Source organism: Chanodichthys erythropterus, chromosome 8, assembly GCF_024489055.1.
Source record: "Chanodichthys erythropterus isolate Z2021 chromosome 8, ASM2448905v1, whole genome shotgun sequence".
NCBI lineage: Eukaryota > Metazoa > Chordata > Actinopteri > Cypriniformes > Xenocyprididae > Chanodichthys > Chanodichthys erythropterus.
Window position 1 is genome coordinate 9,928,680 of NC_090228.1, and position 25,432 is coordinate 9,954,111.

The window sequence follows — 25,432 nt, forward strand, 5'->3', positions numbered from 1 at the left end:
AAGATCAATTCATAACAATATAAGATTAGTAATGGACATTATTGAGTATAGAAACCAAATAGAGGATGATGGTTTTCTTTTCTTTCTAGACTTCTATAAAGCATTTGACTCCGTGGAACATCCATTTATTCTCTCGGTGCTCAAACACTTTGGGTTTGGAGTTAAATTTAGAGAATGGGTTGGTGGTTTATATCATGATATTAATAGTTGTGTCCTATTACCTAACGGTACCACCCCAAGCTTCAAGATTAATGTGGGCATCCCTCAAGGTTGCCCTATCTCACCATACCTTTTCATCTTAGCTACAGAAATGCTAGCAATCTATATTAAAAACTGTAATGATATTAAAAAACTTAATGTTCTTGGCACAGATATAATAATTAGCCAACTAGCAGATGACACAACAATTTTCTTAAAAGATAGATACCAAATTTCAACAACTATTTCCAAAATTAAAAAATTTTCGAAAGCCTCAGGTTTAACATTAAACTTAAAAAAATGTGAATTGCTTGCGGTACACGACACTCCACTGAAAAACATCTGTAATATCCCTATTAAATCAGAAATTAAATACCTGGGAATTTACCTTTCCAAGGACCAAAAACAAAGCCAATTTCTGAATATAGAAAATAAAATTAAAGAATGCAAATCAAGATTAAATAGATGGCTACAGAGGGACTTATCAATACTAGGTCGAATTTACCTAACTAAGATGGAATGTTTATCAAGATGTATTTATCCAGCCTATTCCAATGCCATTCCAAACAAATTGATTAAATCTATCAACCAAATCAATCTAAACTTCATTTGGAGAAACAGACCACATTATATGAAAAAAAGCAATATGGTTAAAGACACAAAGGATGGTGGACTAAAAGTTATTGATTTTGACTGCCTTAATGGAACCTTAAAAATAAATTGGTTAAAATCTTGGATTACACACGGTAATTCCTTCTGGTATTGTGTTCCAAAGACCTTATTCAAGAAAATTGGAGGATTAGATTTTCTTCTTAGAGCAGATTTTAATGTTAATAAATTACCTATATCATTGTCAGAGTTTCACAAACAAATACTCTTGTATTGGAAAATGTTATACATACATAACTTTTCACCCCATACATCTGTACTCTGGAACAACAGGTATATTTTGTACTGCAACCGATCTTTGTTCTTTGAGGATTGGTATGGGAGAAACATATGGTCTATGACTGACTTAATGGATACCAACGGTCATTTTTTAAATTACACTCTAAAAACTCCTGGGTTATTTCTTTAACCCATTTTCTGGGTTATTTGTGTTGGGTTAAAATTATGGGTTATTTTTTCAGAGAGTAACCATTTTCTGGGTTATAGGGCTAATATTTTGACCCAATTCCTGGGTTGTTTAGGTTTCTGGGTTATTTTTCAAAGAGTAACCCATGTTCTGGGTTAACGCCCCTTACCCCCGCCCTCGCTGTTGTTCTGGAATTTTCTCACAACAGTCGTTTGAAACAACCGTCACTTGAACTTGAACGCACTCGATCCGTTTTGGCCTGGGCTTCTTCGGTGCAACTTCATCGCGTGTTCAAGGTAAGCAAGTATTTTCAGTGTCAATGTAACGTAAACTTTTCTGTGTCCATGTCCCCGTTGCTAGTTTAGCACCATCTGTTGAAAAATGACCATGGCTTACCGTGGTAATTCTGTGGTTAGCACGTAGCCGCCCACGGATATCGCGACAACATCTAACTAGTTTAAAGTCCGTGTAAAGTCAAAATAAATATGTGTTTTGAGTTTGTCAGACTAAATAAGAAAGTGTTATTAACCACCCAGCCAAATTTGAATGATTAAAAATAACGATAAGTTCATGAAATTAGGTGTCAAAATGGTTGTGCTTTTTACACATCGAGAAACGTATGATCTATTTAATGTGTTTAGAAGAAAATGACTGAATTCACTTTACACGGTCTTTAAATTCTATTTTTCATAAACTGTGCTGTACTTATCTCATTGTTATAATACTGGTAATAATACGATAAGCACAGTGCAGCTAGTGGCGACTTCATGCCGCGTTAAGGGGGTCGAACACCGGACGAGAAGCGCCGCGCTGCGCCGCGTCTAGGACAACTCAAGGTATCGCGTACTTTCTCAGTTTATGGCCAGCAATATTGTTATGTTTTAGGACATTATGAAATTAAGATAATGTCAGTAGTATGTTATGATTGTACTGTATAATTAAATACAACCGTTGCTGAGTCTGCAGTCTGAACACTTTACCTCAGAGCGTCCGTTAACTGAATGAATTGAGAATATCACCTGAAAATCCAATAACATCAGCAATTTTCATTCAAGCAGCTGATTTCTGTAAATTAATGTAAAACTAAATTTATATTGCAGCACATGGTGAAGTCAGTATATACATTAACGACGATTTGAGACAAATAAGTGTAAATTTAATATAAATCGATGTACATGGCGCTCTGTGGCGCTGCAGGATTTTGAACAAGGTCCCGAACCGTTGCTGGGCGCCGCGGACAGACGCCGAATGGCGCCGCCGGTGTGTGTACACTCATAGAGAATAATGTGTTTGAATTTTAAATACGCTTCTCTTCCGGTGTGCGACCCCTTTAGTCTGCGGCTAGAGCGACGAGGCTACACAATAGTTATGTTAACCAGCTGCGCTGTGCTTATCATATTATACAGTGCCCTACTGTCTTAAGTAGTGAGAGTTAAAGAAGCGTTTCAAGTCTTCAAATTGTTGCTAACCTCTATTGCTATGTTTTCTTCAGGTCATTATAAATGGACAGCTTTGTCGCTGATAAGCTAACTGAGTGGCGGATGTCTGGGCTGATAGAGAATTTTAGAGGTGAGCGTTTTACTCTTTTAAGGGATAATTCACCCAAAAAATGAAAATATGATGTTTATCTGCTTACCCCCAGGGCATCCAAGATGTAGGTGACTTTGTTTCTTCAGTCGAACACAAATGATGATTTTCAACTCCAACCGTTGCAGTCTGTCAGTCTTATAATGCGAGTGAATGGTAACACAATTTATAAGAGTCAAAAAATATGCTTAGACAAATTCAAACTGAACCCTGCGGCGCGTGACGACACATTGATGTCCTAAGACAAGAAACGATCGGTTTGTGTGAGAAACCTAAGCGATTGCTGAACGCAGTTGGACATAGTGGTGTTTTAGAGGTAAAAAATTATATAAATACTGTTCGGTTTCTCGCACAAACCGATCGTTTCGTGTCATAGGACATCAATGTGTCGTCACAAGCCGCAGGGTTTAATTTGGATTTGTCTAAGCATATTTTTTGACTCTTATAAATTGTGTTACCATTCATTCGCATTATAAGACTGACAGACTGCAACGGTTGGAGTTAAAAATCATCATTTGTGTTCTACTGAAGAAACAAAGTCACCTACATCTTGGATGCCCTGGGGGTAAGCAGATAAACATCAAATTTTCATTTTTGGGTGAACTATCCCTTTAACTGCCCTCATATCATCTCTCTATACCTAAATATTTTTCTTGAATATGGCTTAAATGTGTCAGTGTAAGATTTTGTGACAGTCACAACTTCTTTGACAGTGGGGAATGCATCTCTATAATAACCCTTATAGTTAAAAGATACTTGTGCCTTGTCTTTAAGCTGTTATGCATAATAATGGGCCAGATATTCACCTTTGCATTAATGTCATTATTACACTTGTTAATGAAAGAAAAGATGGACAGTATAGACTGTCATTCACACAAAATGGGTAATGCTGCAAAAGAACCACATTAGTTAACAAGCAAATTGGGCACACGTTTTTTTTTTTTTTTGAAACAAAACAAAAAAAAAAACCAACAGCATTCCCTTAAGAGTGATTATTTATTAGCTTGATAATCAAAGAGTGTCTGGTGAGTGGTTCACAATTGTCTCGACTTATTAACAATACTCATGTTGTCTTGTTTTCTGTCTTTCAGGTGAAGACATAGATGAGGAGGCATTTCTTCTCTCTTAGATGAGGACACTATCAAAAATCTTGTCCCTCAAGTTCAATCCAGTTATTGAATGTTGTCAAATGTTTGAGAGAAAATGAGTTGTTTATTTTTCTATTTTTTCTAATGTCTAATGTTATTACAGTGTGACCTAAGATAAATAGGTCCAAGTGTGTAGAGTTTAATTTAATTTAATGCAATAAAAATGTAAAAGTGCTTGAAGTGTGTAAGTTTCTGAAGTTTTATTTTCTGAAATAAGGCATACTGGCATAGTAACCCAAGTTAGGTTATTTTTGACCTTTGACCTTTGGTTAAAAAGGGACCTACTAATTTCTGGGATATTTCAACCCAGATATTGGGGTTGTTCTTTTGACCCAAAAGTTGGGTTATATTAACTACAATTTTGGGTTATTTTAACCCAAAATTTGGGTCAGGTATTTAACCCAGAAGTTGGGTCAAAAAGAATAACCCATTTTTCTGGGTTGAAATAACCCAGAAATTAGTTGGTCCCTTTTTAACCCAGGATTTGGGTCAAAAATAACCCATTATGGGTTATTTTTGACCCAGGAGTTTTTAGTGTGTATGAACAATTTTGCATCAAACATAATTTCAAACCCTCAGAATCTGACTTTTTTAAATTACGTAAAGCACTACCCCAAGGTTTTGTTCTTCTAACAAGAAGCATTTTGACATATTATACAATACAACCACAATTGGCTCCACTATCAATTCAAGGGATCCATGTTTTGGATAAAAAATGCACTAACCACTTTATTAGAAAATGTTTTATTAATTATCTTTACCCTAATAGACAAAATAAAAATAACATCCTACAAAAATTTGATAAAGATTCAGTCACTAAATTAAGAACAATGTATTTAACACTCCCTATACCCCCTAAAGTGAAAGAAACACACTTCAAAGTAATGAATAATATTTACCCCTCTAAAGATTTACTGAATCTTCGCTTTGGTATAAATGATAATGAATGTACATTCTGTGAAAAGGATGTTGAAACTACGGACCATGTATTTTTCTCATGTAATGTGATTCAGACGTTTTGGTGTGATGTATATAAATGGGTTAATCAACAGATGTCTTCATTCTCAACCTCTTTCTCTAGAGACGACATAACATTTGGTTTGATATTGCAAGACAAATGTGATGAGCTCTGTATTAATACAATCATATGTCTAGCTAAATTCTTCATTCACAAATGTAGAACTGTGAAATCATCTCCCAAATTTATTATTTTTTTAAATGAATTTAAACTGTATGTGAAATCTTTAAAAATCTTGAAAGGTCCTAAAGCACAAACAATATTTGATACCCTAAAACACTTCCCAACTGAGGTTAATAGCTAAACAATGACTGAATCCTCCCCTTATGTCATGTTACAATCTCTTATATGCAATATTTTCTTGATTGTATTAAGTGCTGCTCCCTCAGGCTATATATTGTCTGTATTTTACTTGAAGAAACTGATCTTATGCAGCCATGTTTGTTTGTAAATCTTGAAATGTTCAATTAAAAAAAAAAAAAAAAAAAAAAAAAAAAAAGCTCTGACGCTGTATCAGACTGAGTACAGAAGCGAAATGAAATTGAGCGGAAGTCTGACGTAGTCAGGCTAGTCCAGATCTGTCTCTTACTGAAAATGTACGGCCATCATGAAGTGGAGAATCAGACAACGATGATCACAAACTGATAAGCAGATGTCTTGAATCAGGCGAGATTGGGCAAAAATGACACTTGCAAAACTGGAACAATTAATATCCTCAATTCCCAAATGCTTAAAAAGTGTAATTAAAAGGAAAGCTGATGTGACACAGTGGGAAACATGATCCAACATTATGTTGAGTTACAACCATCAAAATTTACATTTGTCTATACTGTAACAAAATACAATCAAGTTGGTCAGTGAAAACACTGAAAATCTTTTCTTTTTTACTTCTGTCAAACTTTCAAGAAAATTAACAAAGCACAGATTCTTGATTTTATTGCATTTTACAAAATGTTTCAACTTTTCTTGATTGAGGTTGTAAACCAGTGACAGAATGATGTAAATTCACAGATATGCCTATTTATTTTATTTTCAGCAGGTTCTCATAATAATCGTTTCTAAAGGCCTGAGTGTTTATTAAAAATCAAATGAAACTGGCAAATGAAGCCATAAAAGAAAGGGGCAAATTAACGTTTTTTATTATTTATTTTCCACATTTTTTAAATGATAAAATTAAACTTTAGTTGGATCTTTTTAACTGTTAATATCTCCCTCTAGAACAACAGAACATCAAATTATGCGTTCAGTGTGAGCTGGTCACTGATTTTATTCTAGATGAGTATCGTCCATTTATCGCTCCCGCTCTCCGTTCCTTCTGGACTTTTTCCGCTACAGTAGAACATTTTAGTACATTAGACTAGTACAGTGACTTTAACACGAGCAACTGACACTCACAACACTGCTCTAGTATCAACCCGTTGATACAGCGGTCAACTCAATACACAACCACAACTGAAATACAGTAGCCTATCCACTGCGCAGAAACTTACCGTGTTTACACCGGCGCGTCCACAGCAGCTACACTGGACGAGTCAAAGTGAACTTGGCGTCATATCCATCTACAGACATCTTGATATACTGTTTATTTTTATTTGCATGTATGGTCTTGAATTAAAATATAATAATAAATAAATAAAACCAGATTTTGTTACTTTCATATTGAGGTAACTGAATTAGTTTACATTCATGCACGATTAAAAAAGAAGAAAAGAAAATATAGAGTATATTTAAGTTAGCCTTGTCTTAAGGAATGTACAATGTACTCTAATGTCATGTAAAAATATTCAGCACCCTTTAAATTCGTTGGCAAATGTTTGATGCATATTTTATTATAGTCTGTGTAGAAATTCTTGATAGTTGAAAAGTTGTTGAAAAGGAAAACCAAGAATAATCAGTCCAAACTCAACCTGCAGATGGAGCGAATGGAAAATATTCCCGTGCAAATAATTCAGTATCATCCACAAAATAAAACTAAAGAAAAAGTTTTTATGTATTTTAAATTTAAATTGGACCATCACACAATAAACTGTGCAGGTGTTTAAATGTGTGTGATTTTTTTAAGAACAAAATTATGTGTACAATCATCTTTGAAAACCTTTTTGTTGTTATCACTAAAGTTTCTTAAAACTGCATTGGGAATTGTTTTGCTCCAATTTATTTTAAATGTTGTCATTATTAGCCTAAAATCACCTAAGAATAATCTTTCCACATTTTCTTTTGTCCACTTTCCTCCAAATGCTTTTTAAAAAATTAATTAATTCATTAAGTTAATAAAAAAATAATTTATTGATTAAAAACACATATATTTTGAGTATGCACTGATATCAATGTAAAAATAATAGGCCAAATACTGAAAACAGACTATTTTTTGTTACCAAATTTTGTAAAGCATGTAACATTTAATTCAAAAAGATTTGAAATATCATAAAATCATCAGGCATTGATGCATTAGAAGCAACATAAGAAACTCAGTATCTCCAGTAACTGTAATATGATTTGATGATCAGAGGCAGTGGGTGTGGTTAGTGAGTCACATGGCCCCTCCCTCTTTATTTGACTCCTCCCCCACACCATCATAGTCTGTTTTTAAAAACAAAAGCAAATTAATATTTTCATTGTTATAAATGCATCAAGATTTAGTTTAGAAATGAGCAACATAATGAATAAAGTAGATAGTTATATAGAAATGTGACAACTGACCCAACAGGTTTCTCTCATCTTCATCGCTGTTCTTCACATCATCATACTCCTCCTGATCTCCCTCTGACACACATGTGAAATAAAACCTCACATTGTGATTTTAATACAGCTTGTGTCACTGATGATGTCACTGATCTCTTTCTCCTCATGACTGTCTGAAACTATTAGATTTACTCCTGATGAAGTCATGATGATTCATTAAAGGTAGAAACATGTTCAATATTAGTGGATGATGATAAAATACAGTTCTGTGTGACTCACCTGTTACACCTGGAATGCTCTGTCCATTAATGATGACATCGTCATAATGCTCCGGTGTGTCCACTACATAAACATGAAGATATAAACAGAATAAATGATACATCATCATATCAGAACTGAGCATCACTTCAGAGGTATTATGTTAAACACACAAACAAATAAAGAATAAAAGGTAAAAACACCTTTTTTAATATTAAAGCTCTGTCCACTCGTCATGACATCATCATAACTCTCAGGTGTGTCTTCTACAAATTGAACATGAGAAACCCATACAAAATATAATTATATAATTATATATATATATATATATATATATATATATATATATATATATATTTATTTATTTATTTATTTTTTATACATTTTATACAAATTTTATTTTAATTTTATTATATAATATCAGAGCGACACCTGTCTCACGATCTGGTTTCAGTCCATCAGTGATGACATCATCATAGTATCCCGGTGTGATTTCCTTCATCATCTCTTCTGCATCAAAACATGTTTATATTTTGAGTGTTTTGGAATATTTTGGGAAACAAAATGTAAATGCTGTTGCAGTTCTTGAGACCATTTAGTGTAATAAATGAATCATGTGATCAATTACTAACCTTTCAGGTCATTGGTGACATCATCATAATATACAGTCTTGAACTCTTTTTCTAGTAAGAAAAGTTTTAGTATTGTGAACAATTTAAACATTCAAACACATTTCATTTAGTGGTAAAATATGTGAAATACATTTGATCTATTTTTTAGAGTTTGTAAATCAAATAATTTATTTTAGGTGTTGTTTTGAATATTCTTCAGCTCTCTAACCTGAGAGAAGCTCATCAGCATCTTCATACCCAGAATGCAGTTCTTCAGAGATGAAACTCCCTGTTAAAGGAGCAGAACAGTCAGAAACATGTTCATCATTACAAACAGACTGAATCCTCATTTCCTTTGGATCATAAAGCATTTTGTTACTGAAAACACAAATATTAATAATTTACATATTAAAAGCATTAGAGGCAGAAATATTATGTTTTAGAGGCCTATTAGTAAACATACATGTATCCTCACATGAACCCATTCCTCACTGCCTTCCAGAAATACACACAGGAAGACACACACACACACACACACACACACACACACACACACACACACACCTGCACCTGCAGCTCTGTGGTTTTCTGCAGGAGGTTTAACAGGACTAATAATAGATGAACATCAAGTGTCTGACAGACTCTCTTATTAATTCATCATATTAAATAAGATTCACGGCTCATGTCTCACCCCTCTGAGTGAAGTGATTGTGTCTGTGATGAATCTCCTCATAAACGGCCTCAGTCGTGCTCCTGTGTCTCCTCTTAGAGAGAGCTGTGAGTGTAGAGAGACAAACCTGCTGTCAGTTCACAACACATGACTGATCACACACTGAATAAGACACAATATGACAGTCTCTGGATCTCTCCTACCTCTCCTCATCACTCTGTTCTGCTGAATCAGTATAAGCAGTGGCACTAAGAGCAGGAAGAGCACAACTCCCAGTACAATCACAAGCACAGAGAGAGACGGAGGAGTTTGTGGAGGAGAGACTGATGTTGAGCTCACTGTCTGAGAAACTGGAGGAGAAGATGATGTTGTTGTGGCAGGAGTAGTGGACACTGACAAATCTGGCAAATCTTTGAAAAAGACACAAACACATTCAAAATCAAATAAAAGCAAATGATGGTTTAAATACACAAATATTATTAGCACTAAAATTACTAATATTGGTCAGTGATTTTCTGTGACCTGCACAGGTGAGTCCAGCGTGATCTTTGTTGGAGCAGTCAGTGTGGTTCTTCAGGGAGAGAGGACAGTCCCACAGGTGAATCTCATTCCCTCTGCACTCGACTCTGTTCAGCCACACAACACCTTCACCAGCACCAAAGACTGAATTCCCATCAGCCCTCAGTGCTGCTCCACAACCCAGCTGTCTGCAGACCACCTGAGCATCGCTGATGTCCCACAGATCATCACAGACTGAGCCCCACACAGCGTTATGATACACCTCCAGCCTCCCAGAGCACCGGCCCTCCCCTCCACTCAGTCTGAGAGGAACATTATCTAAATTACACACATCAACATCACTGACCAGATTCAGCACATTTACAACAAAACATACTGAAACTGAACAAAGATGGCTTTAAATGTATAATTACAATTATGAATTTGATTAAGATTTTAATGCATATAATTTTTTGTTTAAATGCACATATATTAATCATTTATTTGGAAAATACAGGCTTATAATAAAATGTAAAAGTATTGTCAAAAAAACTTACTTGAACACTGTCTCTGGTGAGAAGATGGTGAAGTAGAACATGTCAGACGACTCTGAGGAGATTCAGGATTTTCCTCCTCTGAGATTAAAAATGAATTCAACTGAACATTAGGATACAGAATCATTAGTCCTGACGGCACCTCAGATCACTAGAACAGTTTCTGTTTCCCTCTTGAAATGTTTAGTGCGATATCTTTGTAAATTCATTTAGTTCTATTCATTCATATTATTATTCACAATACTGTAAATATGTTAATTATCTGTAAATGTTTATTTTGACTTTATACTATTTCTTTTTTATTATTCTTAAATTTTATGATGTGTCTTGTTATATTTATATGCATGGGCGACATCTTTTTCTCGATGTGATCCGTCGTCAGCTCCAGTCCACTACAATTTGGAGCGGTTAAGGCCCGGATATACTTCATTTCCCACGTTCCCCTCCGTCTCGCGCACAGTTGAGCGCGCAAGCCTTTCTAAAAGATAGGCTACTCCTTTACCCATCAGCGCGGAAAGACGCGTTCGGCGCATGCAAACGCACACCGTCTGTGGTCAAAAAAATTCGGCTGCGCGGAGAGTCAAAGCTAGTCCACAGTCTAGTAAACATTTCTTGCTTGCGCTGACTGGAAACACATGAGAAACAGCAGGAGACAGGAGACATTGCAGTACTGAACACTGAACGGCCCATGCATGTGGATTTGGATAAAACAGTTAATCAATTTGATGCCATGCCCGAAAGCCGTTTATCCCTTCACAGTGGCGTATAGTTGACGGGCATGCAGGGCTATTGAATTATTTTTCTTATTATCATGATACTTTTATTATTAAATTAATATTGCAATTCATTTGCCACGCGATCTCATAGCGCATCACCACCGACGCGCTGCGAGGACAATAAAATATTAGTTATCTTACTCCTCATTTAAAGAACAACTTGTTTAACACAAAATACTTCTCGTCTCACGAAACATACTATTTTTTTTCTCACTATGGGCCACAGGAGAAATATTAAGAAAATAATTCATTCAGATTCATCTCACATTATCTCTAAGAGAATATGCGCCGTTATTGCAGCGTCGGATGCCAAAAGCTCAGTCAGTTTTTACTTTCAGTTTCTGTAGTGAATAACTGACTGGAGTTTGAGACTTCTTCACCCGCATAACTCTTACGCAAAGTTTGCACATTGTTTGTGTGATATCACCTGGCTCGCCTTCATGGTTTAAAATGGAAATATTTTCAATATTGCGACGTGGCATTTTTCTTTATCATCAGTTGCTCGCAAAATGATGGACACTGATTCACACGTTGTCCACGTAATTTAATGTGGCCGTGATAATAAAATTAAGTGAATTATTAAATAAATGAGTAAATAAACAAGCAAACTTAAACTTTTTTGCTCAAAATTTCTGCTTATAATTTGATCATGCAGGTACAAAAAACGTTTTGTAGGCCTACTTGCAAAAAAAAAAAAAAAAAAAAAAAAATTATTGCCCCCCCTACCTCGAGAGTCAAATGTCGCCCATGTTTATATGTGTGTACTGGAAGCTTCAATACCAAGGTAAATTACTTGTGTGTGCAAGTACACTTGGCAATGAAGCAATTTCTGAATCTGATTCTGAAAACATCTCTCAGTGAAACATCATCAATGTGAAAAATAATTTAAATATCATAAAATTTAGGCTCTTTCCATCAGCTCAGTTTAGTTTTCCAGAAAGAGTTTACTCACCACATTATAAACATTGTTTTTAAAGAAACCTGACTGTTGAGATCATCATTTAAATATTATCTTACTTGAGCAGGTGATTTTGGCCACTTCATCTTTACCACAGTCATTCTGTCCCCAGGGTGAAGATGGACAGTGCCACAGATTTGAATCATGTGGTCGACATTTCACTTCATCCAGCCAGTTAGGAGCTGATTTCACTTTTGGTGTAGATTCAGACAAAACACCAGATCTTCCACAGTTCAGCTCTTGACAGATCAGACTCACTGTGTCTGTTTCCATCTGATTCCAGCACACATTTCCCCAGGATCCATTGTAGAAAACCTCCACATTCCCTTCACAGCCCTCAGTTAACCTGATCTCTTTAAACTCTAGATGAAGAAGGATGAGAATCAACTTCAACTAAATAAATTATTGATGAGAATTGTAAAAAAAATAAAACAAATAACAAAAATGCTACATATACAAAAAATATGGAAAAAGTTGTGTATTAAAACCACTGCAATCCAGGTTTTGCTAAACCAAAAATATCACCTAAAAATAACTGGTTAATACAAGTCTAATGCATGCTGCAAACACTGATATCATGTACACAGTGTATATTTACAGATGCATAATATATTATACAAAATATACTACTTGATTCTGCTTGGTCAATAAAAACATTTAAAAAAAAATGATCATCATCCATGGCAACACATTATATCAGACTGACATTGCAGTCATACAGTCATAGTTGAAAAATAAACTCCTTTAAGATGATACTAGACCCATCAGCTCCTGATCATCCTGGAGTTATTTAAAAATGACCAGCTGTACATTATCATGGGCTATTTTGTGAAAAACAATTAAATGTATCTTTGAAAATAATTTACATTACTTTATCTTTTACCTGAACACACGACTCCTACATCCTCCTTGTGTTGACAGTCATGTTTTCCCCAGCCTGGAGAAGAGCAGCTCCACAGGGACGTCTCATTCCCCTCACACTCCACCTCATCCAGCCATATGGGTCCAGAACCAGGACCAAACCAGGCTGGTACCTGCTGGTTACTGAGGGCCACTCCACACTGCAGCTGTCTGCACACCACATGGGCATCTTTAATATCCCAGGAGTCATCACACACTGTCCCCCATGAGCCGCTGTGAAAAACCTCCAGCCTCCCTGCACAGTCTCCCCCAGAACCCACCAGCCTGATGGACCCGTGACCTGATATTCAGAGAAAGAGAAACACATTAGTGATCACTAACAACTGAAGAATCTGCCCAGATGTTGCTCTTCTCACCAAGGCAGGTGATTGACAGCTGTTGTGTGGAGCTGCAGTTGAGAGTTTGTGGAGAGCTGCAGTTCCCCAGATGAGCTTCACTCCCAGAGCACTGGAAGCCCGTCACACACTCATGACTGTGTTCAGGACTGGATGAAGAGGAGCCGGAGAAGTTCAGCACAGAGCCACAGCCCAGCTGTCTGCAGACCACAGAGGATTCAGTGAGACTCCAGGAGTCCAGCAGAACTCTCCTCCAGACCTGATGGATGGAAACTTCCACCTCCCCCTCACACTGTCTCTCTCCAGACAACCGCACCAGACCATCATGAACAGCCAGAGAGGAATCTGAGTGAAAGATGTGACACTTTATTAAGATATTTCTAGATAATTTATAATATTTTTTAAAATAAAATCCCCTCACTAGAGCAGATGACTCCAACATCTCGTCTATGAGAACATTCAGCTCGACTCCATGAAGAGATGGAACATTCTGAGAGTTTTGTTTCATTCCCGTCACAATCAAACACATCAGCCCAGATTTCATCACTTCCCTCTCCAAACCAGTCTGATCCCACAACAGACACAGCAATCCCACAATTCAGCTGTCTACAGAGGACACTGGCAGCTCTCATATCCCAGCATGCATCACACACTGTGCCCCATTTACTGAAGTACTGACGCTCAACTCGACCAGAACAGATGTCAGGACCATTGACCAGTCTGAGATCAGTGTAAGCTGGACAAAGAACAGAGAGGTTACAGAAACTGATAAAAAACTGATTACATAATTACATTTTAGTTTATCAATTAGATTTCTCTATAGAAAGGCTGAACATTGACACTTTACCAGAACAAATCAGTCCCACGTCGTTGTCATGGGTGCAGTTTATATTATTTGAGGTTGATGATTTACAGCGTCGAATGTGTGATTCACTTCCTGTGCACTGAATCTCTTTTGATCCAATCTGACCCTTTCCTTTTCCAAAAGCATCTTCTCCCAGCACCTGTACAGGAATCCCACAGTCCAGCTCTCGACACACAACCTCTGCATCCTGCTGGTCAAAGGCAGCGTCACACACTGAACCCCAGCCGCCTACAAGAAGCATCTCCACTCTCCCAGAGCACAGGTGAGATCCGTCCACAAGTCTTGACATTCCGTAGTTTATGGTTTCTGATAATATTTATACAACAGAGAAAACTATCTGTCATTATGATTGTGATATAGACATAAAACAACAGTAAGTCCTTTAATTAATAATGGATTTTTGTAATAGATGAAAGTAAATGCTAATCATCAAATAATTGCTTATGAATTGCTCTGAATATAAAGCTCCAAAGTTGGGACATTTTGTAAAATTCAATAAAAACCAAAATCTGTAATTTGTAAATTCTCTTGAATCTTTTTTAACTGACAAAAGTACAGAGAAAAGATTTCTCATGTTTCTGCTGACCAACATAATTGTATTTCGTAAATATAACAAATTTTAATTTTGATGCCGCAACACACTTAAAAAACGTTGGGACAGAGGCAAAATAAAAGTGAAAAGATTATATAATATCCAAGTTACACTGTTTTTGAAACAGTTCACAGTGAGCAGGTGAATTGGTAACAGGTGAGGGGATCATGTTTGGGTGTAAAAGAGCTTCTCTATCTTTGCAAGCAAAGATGGGTCACGGCTCTCCACTTTGTACCAAATTTCATGAGAGAATTGTCAAACAATTCAAAAATCACATTTCTTAATGCAAGATTGCAAAGTATTTATGTCTTTCACCATCTAGCATATATAATATTGTAAAAAGATTCAGGGTATCTATTCAGAGAAATCTAGGGCAAGGTATAGGACACCTCAGTTGAATGTGCGTGACCTTTAACCCCTCAGACAGCATTGCATTAGAAATCAGATGAGTCCATGTTTAAGCTTGTTTTTGGAAAAAAAAAAGGGATGGCATTTTGAAAAAATCAGGTTCTCAGTCCCAAAGACGAAAGTCCCATCCAGACTTTCATCAGCGACAGGTGCAAAATCAAACATCTGTCATGGTATGGAGGAGCATCAGTGCAAACGGCATGAGTGACTTCATATGTGTGCAGGAATCATTGACATGGAGAATATTGGGATTGTACAGAGACATAAACTGCCATCAAGATCACATGTTTCCTGGGAAGCAAGACAACACCAGGCCTCATTCTGCACGTGCTCAGAGTGGTTTCTAGACCATAGAAGAGATGTGCTTTACTGACTGCTGTTCAGATCTGTCTCTTATTGAAAATGTACAGCATCATGAAGAGGAGAATCAGACAACGACGATCACAGACTGTTCGTCGTTCGTCGCAGATGTCTTGTATCAGGTGAGATTGAGTAAAAATGACACTTGCAAAACTGGAACAATTAGTATCCTTCAATTCCCAAATGATTAAATATTGTAATTGAAAGGAAAGGTGATGTGACACAGTGGGAAACATGACTCTGTCCCAAGTTTGTTTGGAGTGTGTTACATCATCAAAATCAAAATTTGTTTATACTTACAAAAAACAATAAAGTTGTTCAGTGAAAACACTGAAAATTTTTTCTTTGTACTTTTGTCAGTTAAATAAATGTTAAAGAGAATCAACAAATCACTGATTCTTAATTTTATTGCATTTTACAACATAATCCAACTTTTCTGTAATTGGGGTTTTAAATTACACTGAATAATTTTAAATTGCATGTACAATACATTTGGAGGTCTGATCAGAGATTAATTAACATGATGATGTATGGAGCAGCTCACCTGAACATCTGACTCCAGCATCTTCACCATGACCACAGTCACTAACACCCCATCCTAATGATCTACAGTTCTTCAGTGTTGACTCTGATCCACTACAGTCCACATAATCCATCCAGATTGGTCCTGATCCTTGTCCAAAGTGAGCATTACGCACAGCCTCTAGAGCCTCTCCACATCCTATCTCTCTACACACCACTGCAGCATCAGTCTTATCCCAGCTCCTATGGCACACTGTTCCCCACTGACCAGCATGAAGAACCTCCACTCGACCACTGCAGGGACTGTTACCATCAACTAACCTAACAGTCTCCAAATCTGTACATGAAAGAGAGAGAAAGAGTTTAACCACAGTAGAAGTAGAACATACAGTCATCTGTAGAGTACTAAGTCAATAAACATGAGATATATACATTAAAAAAAAACTGGTAAATACAAAAAAATATTACAAACTTGACAACTAAAGCTGCATAAGAGTATATTACAAATAATCTTGTCATCATTAAATTGGTTGGCTGTAAAAGTTCAATGTCAATTTTATTTCTATAGCACAACTAAACACAACACCAGTTGACCAGTGTGAAAGCTGTAAAAGTTAAAATCATTTATCAAATATAATTAATAAATGAATAATCTAGTGTCACAAGAGCTTATTTATATTACACAGGCCTCTATTCAGTTTCTAGTGGTCTAATGCCATCATAGATAAACTCCTTAATTACACATGTAAAATTTCACATCTTTACAGTCTATTTTTTACTTACCAGATGTTGTTAGAGTGACTATAGAGGAGAGTAAAACGAGTGTCAGACATCCCTCCATCTTCTTCTGCTCATCACACTGTTTGTTTGACTCTGTTTCTCCTTCTGCTCCCTCAAACACACTGAAGAAACTGGCTCCTGTCAGTCCCCTAAAGAGAGAGAGACTCTCACAGCTGCCAATGACACTCACTGTTACCTTATTAGACACAACAGAGGAAATCATCAAACACAATCAGTGACAAATCAGAAAGCAGCATTTTTATTTTCTCCATATATATCAATAAAGTGTGAGCGCTGATGAGCGGGACTCCTCCTCCAGCGTGAAGAGACACTTCACTGAGGACAGACTCGTGTCAGTCATATGTCAGCGTGGAGATAAAGTCACACTAAACTTAAAGAGATTGATAGAGAAACACTGCAGGTTATATTCAGCATCAAAGCCTGGATCTGCACACACAACATACAACACTGATGACTGTTTCTGTAAGTCTGATCACTTCAAACACTTGTGACTTAGTAGAAGTAGAACTTTTTTCATGAATTATTTTAATCTTACTGTTTCTGGATAAATTATGCATAATATGACTTAAAATATGATTTTACTGCTTTGTTCTTTTATTGTAAAAATAAAATTTGATTACATCATAGTATAAACTACATTTTTGCTAAGCTATTCAGATTTGCTTTTTATTGAAATAAATTAAATATTATCTACATAACAGGTTAATAAACCTTAACCATGAGTAAAGTAACCATAAGTAAACCTTAGAGCAGTGCTTCCCAAACTGTGGGCCGCGGCCCCCTGGTGGGCCGTAGCGGTATTGCAGGGGGGCCGTGGATAGGCTAAATCAAGATATTAAAATAATTTAAAAAAATAAAATATTCTAATTGTTCTGAAATGTGATTTCTTCCCTCCTTATTACACAAACATAAAACATATAAAAACATTATTTTTTCACATTATAGCGAGGTGAGATACATTACTTATTTTCAAACTGACGTCAGTTGCTTAGCAGTAATTCACAGTTGGTCACAATTAACCTCCAATTCAATAATGCCACGGTGGAGCAGAGGATGACAATAACCCAATAACAGACCTAACTGCACTTCAAGTAAATGTAAAACTAGTAAGTAGCTACAGCGAGGAGTACATGTATCCTGTATGAACCTGAAAAGTTCATTTGCAAAAACCGATAAACGCCATTTTAAAATAAATAAATAAATAACTTACTGCTGTGCGTGTGCATTATTCTCCACATAGACTATAGCACGTTCTGAACTCAAAATCCGTTTTGTCAAAAGCCGGTATTTTAGTCAAAGCTGACTAAAAGTGATCGAGGATTTATAATTTCGACTCCTGCAAGTCCTTGTACACCTTACACGACTTTTACATGCCGAACCCTTGTTTGTCCTTTTGCGTGTGTGTATGTGTGCGCGCGCGTGTATGCAGAAGTGCGTGGATGCGTGTGTGTATGTGTGCCGATGTTAGCGTGTTTGTGTGCACGTGTGTTTGAGTGCGTTTTAAATTACTTGGTTTTGTTTAACTCTGAAACATGAAATGTGGAGTTGCTTTTGCCAAAAAACGACTGTTGGAGTTATCTGCTTTTGCTAAAACTTTAAAAAAAAATGTTTATTTTTTTACATACTTTTTTTTACCTTAAGTTACCTGTATTTTTTGGAGTTATTACTTAATCAAAACAACCCAACTGCAGTTTGACTGATAAAAAACATGATTTGTGAGAATTCATAAAAACGGAGTTATCTGTTTTTGCAAATGAACTCTTCAAATATATTGTAAAGAATGTTTACGTCATCTTTCACAGGAATATAAAAATATTACATTTTATGGTAGTTCTCATAATTCACAAGAAATTCTTACAAACTGGTTAATAAATGTTGATAATTTTGTGCAAAGAGACTTTATGAAATTTATATATATATATATATATATATATATATATATATATATATATATATATATATATATATAATATTACATATATATATATATATATATATATATATATATACTACTGATCTATATATTTGTTTATAATGGGTGGGGCGGGGCGGGTGGGATTGGGGGGTCGTGGAGCTTTTGCTATGTTTTTGGGGGGCCTTACCACTCTGAAGTTTGGGAAGCTCTGCCTTAGAGAATAATAAATAACATCAATAAACATGTTTAATGCTGCAATGCTGTATTTGTCCAGCAGATGGCAGTAAAGCACCTCTTATTGAAGACTACAAGGGTCTGTCCCTGTGTTGAGCATGAAGGAGTGTGAACATGTTTCAGGACAGAAATCAATGGTTTTTCTTCTCTTACAGCAACATTTATAAGTAACTTGTTTCATGTAGAGCTCATTTTCACTGCACATTAATTTTAATTTTTTTAATTTTATATGCTGTTGTAACAGACTATAGTTTATGCACAGAGGGACAGAATGTAACCTTTAAAAAGAGTGATTTTAATATCAGGTTTTTCACAGACAAACTTTAATTTTGCCCTGTAATCTTGAATATTTGGCCTTTTCATATGAGTTTGATACTACACATTTTCCATTTCAAAATTCCATACTTTTCCATACTCAAATGTTTTGTTTTGTTTTGGTTTTTTTAATCGCAAAATTGGAACATACATACAGGATCAGGGAAATAAAGTGTGGTTGTGTCTGTTACAATGAATAATCATATTAAAAGAATAGAAAACAAATATCCTGAGTGTGCATACATCAATATGAAATAATAAAGAAAAGAAAACCACAATAATTAGGTTAAATCACATCTTTAAATCATCATAATGCATCAAAAAATGTTCACTTTTTTTGTTATTTATAATTCTGAGGGATAAAATAAAGGAGTTAAATTCAGCAAGAGAAAGAGGAAAGCTTAGGGGAGATTTAAGCCACTTTTTGTTTGTGAATGAAGAATTTTGCATACAAGATAATATTAAAAACATATTCAAGGTAGCAGCTTTGGGTTTTCATAAAAACACCTTCTTTAAGGATGAAGGTATGGGTTACATTTGTATGGGTAAAAATATAAGAACTTAAATCAGCACGAAATATTAGTTAAATTACAATCGTAAAATAAATGGGCAGCTGTTTCTTCAACAAAACCACAGGAGGAGCAAGTTTCATCAATATCAGAATATTTAGAAATAGATGATTTAACAGGGTAGATTTTATGAAGGATTTTATAATGAATTTCTTTAACTTTGTTCGATATACAAAAGTTATTTCTTCATCTGAAAGATTGTACGAATATGTCTGTTGTTGCATTTATGATATAAAAGATCAATACCATCCAAATGTAAATCTGGATAAGAAATGTTGCCTTTACTGAATTTAAGGTGATTTTTAATTATCTGGGTTAAGCCTGCTGGGATAGCTTTTGCCAAGGTATTATATTCTTTAGATGGGACTGGAAAGTTATGGAGATTCATAACTTACCAAATTACCAAAATCATCAAAGACAGATAGAATGCAATTAAAATTATTGTTAAACCATCTAGGAAAGAAGAGAGACTTATTTCTATATCAGCATTATTCCAAAGGAGAACTTTGTGTGGGGAAAAGTTATGGACAAAACACAATTTCCATGAAAGAAGGCATTGTTGATGAAAGTTAAATAAGGAAATGGGTAACTTGGCAGGCAAAAAATTACACTTTAATAGGAAAGACAGATCACTGAGTTTGTTGAAAATATTATTTGGAATGAAAATCCATAATGACACTGGGATCACAAGGGATCTTTCCAGCCAGTTTACTTTAAAGCTGTTTACAGTATCTGTAAAGTCCAGAAAGTCAAATGAAATCCAAAAATATTTTGTTAATTTCCCTTATTGTTTTATCATTAATAAACAGAGAGAGAGCAGGGTATATGAAGCGAGAGAGCCCTTCCACCTATAAAAGAACTGAAAATGAAAGATCTCTTTGAAGCCAGATGATAAAGATGTTTTTAGTTTTTATCAGAAAAATTTAAATGATGTCTAGTAACTGGACTTTTAATGATACGGATGCCTAAATATTTTACACTATTTTTAACTGGGATACCATCTAAAAATGTATCATCTATAGCATGAATTGAAATAATCTCACATTTCGAGATATTGAGCTTTAAACCAGAGGCGCATGAAAATTGTTCCACCAGTTCCAGGGCATTAGGTGTCGTTTGTCTTTCAAAAATAGCGTAGTGTCATCAGCTAGCTGTGCAATTTTAATCTCCCTGTCAAATATAGAAATTCCTTTCAAATTTTAATTTTGGTTAATTCTCAGACAAAGTAATTCTGTGGCTATAAGAAATAAAAACGGGGATGTCAAATCTTTTGGACGTGTCAAAGTTAATGATCACTGAACTGTTAATAACTTTATAAAAGATGGTTACAGTATCTATAAATGATTTACCAAATCCAAATAATTCTAGAATACAAAAACCTCTTCCTGTTCCCTCTTGACATTGTGCTGGTGTGTGACATCATCAAAGTGACAGGTCTGATTACCGATGATGTCAGCAGTCATGATAAGATGTGAATGATGCGTATTGACAACTTTTAATCACTTTTATGATCTAACTAAACTCTATTAATTTGATTTGAGATTAACAAAATAAGATGAATTTAAATTTCTTGTCACAATCTTTCCTTACTTTCCTATATTGTAGGTTATTCTTTTTTATTTATAGTTAGTTACTTTAATCAATTTCACTCACATTCTGTTTATTCAAGCTGACATACACAAGAACTAATGCTGGTAGTTTATGGGAAAACATGATAACTTATAATATCTATTGAGTGGTAAATCTATTTTCATCATTTAACATTTATAGTATTTTGCATAATTTTCTCCTTTCCTCTAACCGCTCTTCTAAAAAACATTTTTGTGACATGATGAATGAATGTTATTTTTTTATTAGGTGAAAAGCATGTTATCAAAATAAAAATAGCTCAAATACTAAAATACAAATACTACAATTTGTTACTGAATTTTGCACAGCATGAAACCTTTCATTTAAAAACATTTAAAATAACATAAAAACACTGAATCTTTAGTAGCAAAAAAACAGTATCTCCAGTAACTGTAATATGATTTGATGATCAGAGGCAGTGGGTGTGGTCAGTGAGTCATGGCCCCGCCCTCTTTATTTGACTCCTCCCCCACATCATCATAGTCTGTTTTTAAAAACAAAAGCAAATTCATATTTTTATTGTTATAAATGTATCAAGTTTTAGTTTTAAAAATGAGCAACATGATGAATAAAGTATATGGTTATGTAAAAATGTGACAATAACTGACCCAACAGGTTTCTCTCATCTTCATTGCTGTTCTTCACATCATCATACTCCTCCTGATCTCCCTCTGATACACATGTGAAATAAAACCTCACATTGTGATTTTAAAGGGATAGTTCTTATCACGCTCTGACAGCGGCAGTGATGTCTCGCACATATAGTTCAATGAAAGCGAGACATCACTGCTGCTGTCAGAGCGCGATCAGACCTCGCTAAGCTAATGCTGAACACAGTTGGACATTGTGGTGTTTTAGAGGTAAAAAAATGATATAAAAACTGTTCGGTTTCTCGCACAAACGGATCGTTTCGTGTCTTAGGACATCAATGTGTCGCCACGAGCCGCAGGGTTTAATTTGGATTTGTCTAAGCAAGTTTTTTCAACTCTTATTGATAGAGTTCCCATCCACTTGCATTATTTGTTTGACAGATGTCAACGGTTGCAGTTAAAAATCATCATTTGTGTTCTACTGAAGAGACAAAGTCACCTACATCTTGGATGCCCTGGGGGTAAGCAGATAAACATCAAATTTTCATTTTTGGGTGAACTATCCCTTTAATACAGCTTGTGTCACTGATTATGTCATTGATCTCTTTCCTACACATACCCTAATTTTATTTTAAAATATATATGTAAAATAATTTAAAGTAATTAAGGCTATCCCTAATGATGTAATAACTTTAACCAAATTCTCATATGTAGATATTAATTATACAACCTTCCAAAATCCTCAACTTTGTAAAGCTCCTTTTTTGATAAATGTTTTAATAATAATTTTATAAGAAATTCCTTTAATGTCGGATCCATGTGAATCAAAACATCTTAAACCTCAATGTATATCTTGGCACAGAATTTGTAATTTAACATATAAATAGGTTCTAATAAGGTAAAAAATCATTCATAGGATGTTACCCTGTTAATACTTCCATTAGTAGATATATTCATACTGTTTGTGATAAAGGTACTTATACATCATTTGAAGATTTTGATCATTTATTTTTTTATTGCCCTATTTTTTGGATTGACTTTAAAATGAACAAAACTCTTAATTTAAAGCCTTATGACATTTTACTTTGTTTTCAAACTTATTTTTCTGAAAAACAAAATTACACAATTAACCTTTTCATTATTTTGGCAAAGTTTTGTATTCATAAGACAAAAATAACTCAAAATAAACCCTCATATATTATCTTTTGTAATACTGATCTCACAATATACTTTGAAACCCTTTCAAACATGAGATCACTTTTTGCATTGTACTTGTCTGTGATTGAAATAAGTAAAAAAGAAGAAAAGCTTGATCTCTTTCTCCTCATGACTGTCTGACACTATTAGTGTTGTAAAGGCTCCTTTACGAGGGCTTTTATTTTGACATTCACGTCATCTTCCAGCTGAGCAGTCACGTGACTTAAGCTGCTGTTGCTGCTGAACTGTTATGCTCTGTAGAGCCGATCGCTGAAAGGACATTTATTGCTGTTTATTTGTGATATTTGCTGCAGAATCACCTCAAAGTGTTCGCCATTGACCTGCAAGTAATCCTGTTTGTGTTATTTGTGTGTTTATTGAGATCGGTATTGAGTTATTTGTGTTTAATCATGTCTGCAGCTGTTGTTTCTGTTAGTCCAGCTGAATGACGCTGTTCATGTGCGATTATTTCTTCTGTTTGTGTTTCACTGTTCTGGTTTACAATGATCAGTTTGCGACGTGATTTGATATTGAAGCTGTTTATATCAGAAGAGCGATTATCCGTGATTATATCCATATATGGAGTTATGTTTATCATGTCAGATGATCGCTTATGGCTTATAATGTACAACATGATGCCGTATTTTCCTCCCTTGGATTGTATATTTCATGGAGAAATGTTATTGATGAGGATTTAATCTACTTTGACTGTCTTTATGTAGCAATGGACGTTTATTATTGTATATATGCCGAACTATTTTCATTATCCTTTATTGTATTTCTTGTGCTCCAGACTAATGCCTCTACTGCCTGTAACTAATCTCTACCTGTGAAATACCTGTAACTCTGTGGCTTATTTTTATCAATACATCCTCTAAACCTGATGACCTTCTCCTCTTCCTTATATAAAGTTGTGCTCTGACCGGCTTCACTCATATAATTATAATGAAATCAGATCCTGACAGTCAAAAGTCTCTCCAACAGTTAGATTTACTCCTGATGAAGTCATGATGATTCATTAATGATAGAAACATGTTCAATATTAGTGGATGATGATAAAATACAGTTCTGTGTGACTCACCTGTTACACCTGGAATGTTCTGTCCATTAATGATGACATCATCATAATGCTCCGGTGCGTCCACTACATAAACATGAAGATATAAACAGAACAAATGATACATCATCATATCAGAACTGAACATCACTTCAGAGGTATTATGTTAAACACACATAAACAAAAGAAGAATAAAAAGTAAAAACACCTTTTTTAATATTAAAGCTCTGTCCACTCGTCATGACATCATCATAACTCTCAGGTGTGTCTTCTACAAATTGAACATGAGAAACACATACAAAATATAATTTATATACATTATATATATATATATATATATATATATATATATATATATATATATATATATATATAAAATTTTTTTTTTTTTTTTTTATATATATATATATATATATTATAAATATTTCATCCTTATATAGTATCAGAGCGACACCTGTCTCACGATCTGGTTTCAGTCCGTCAGTGATGACATCATCATAGTATCCCGGTGTGATTTCCTTCATCATTTCTTCTGCATCAAAACATGTTTATATTTAGAGTGTTTTTAATATTTTGGGAAACAAAATTTAAAATATGCTGTTATAGGTCTTGAGACCATTCAGCTTTTGTAATCATCTGGTAATGAATGAATCATGTGATCAATTACTGACCTTTCAAGCCACTGGTGACATCATCATAATATACAGTCTTGAACTCTTTTTCTAGTAAGAAAAGTTTTAGTGTTGTGAACAACTGAAACATTCAAACACATTTCATTTAGTGGTAAAATATGTGAAATACATTTGATCTATTTTTTAGAGTTTGTAAATCAAATTATTTATTTTAGGTGTTGTTTTGAATATATTTCAGCTCTCTAACCTGAGAGAAGCTCATCAGCATCTTCATACCCAGAATGCAGTTCTTCAGAGATGAGACTCCCTGTTAAAGGAGCAGAACAGTCAGAAACATGTTCATCATTACAAACAGACTTAATCCTCATTTCCTTTGGACCATAAAGCATTTGTTACTGAAAACACAACACAAATATTAATTACTTACAATTTAAAAGCATTAGAGGCAGAAATCTCA

At 34.9% G+C, this 25,432-nt stretch overlaps 2 long non-coding RNA genes and 1 pseudogene across 2 annotated transcripts; 1 reads left to right on the forward strand and 2 right to left on the reverse strand.

Moving 5' to 3' along the window:
• Positions 1-25,432, reverse strand: part of LOC137024541 (uncharacterized) — a 101,531-nt pseudogene that overhangs the window by 26,063 nt on the left and 50,036 nt on the right.
• On the forward strand, positions 1,411-3,983 carry LOC137024340 (uncharacterized). The gene is made up of 3 exons (XR_010895695.1): positions 1,411-1,569; positions 2,766-2,842; positions 3,952-3,983. It is a non-coding gene; the product is annotated as an uncharacterized lncRNA (long non-coding RNA).
• On the reverse strand, positions 21,707-22,427 carry LOC137024342 (uncharacterized). Its single transcript, XR_010895697.1, has 2 exons — positions 22,108-22,427; positions 21,707-21,983 (listed from the first exon to the last, which is right to left on the reverse strand). It is a non-coding gene; the product is annotated as an uncharacterized lncRNA (long non-coding RNA).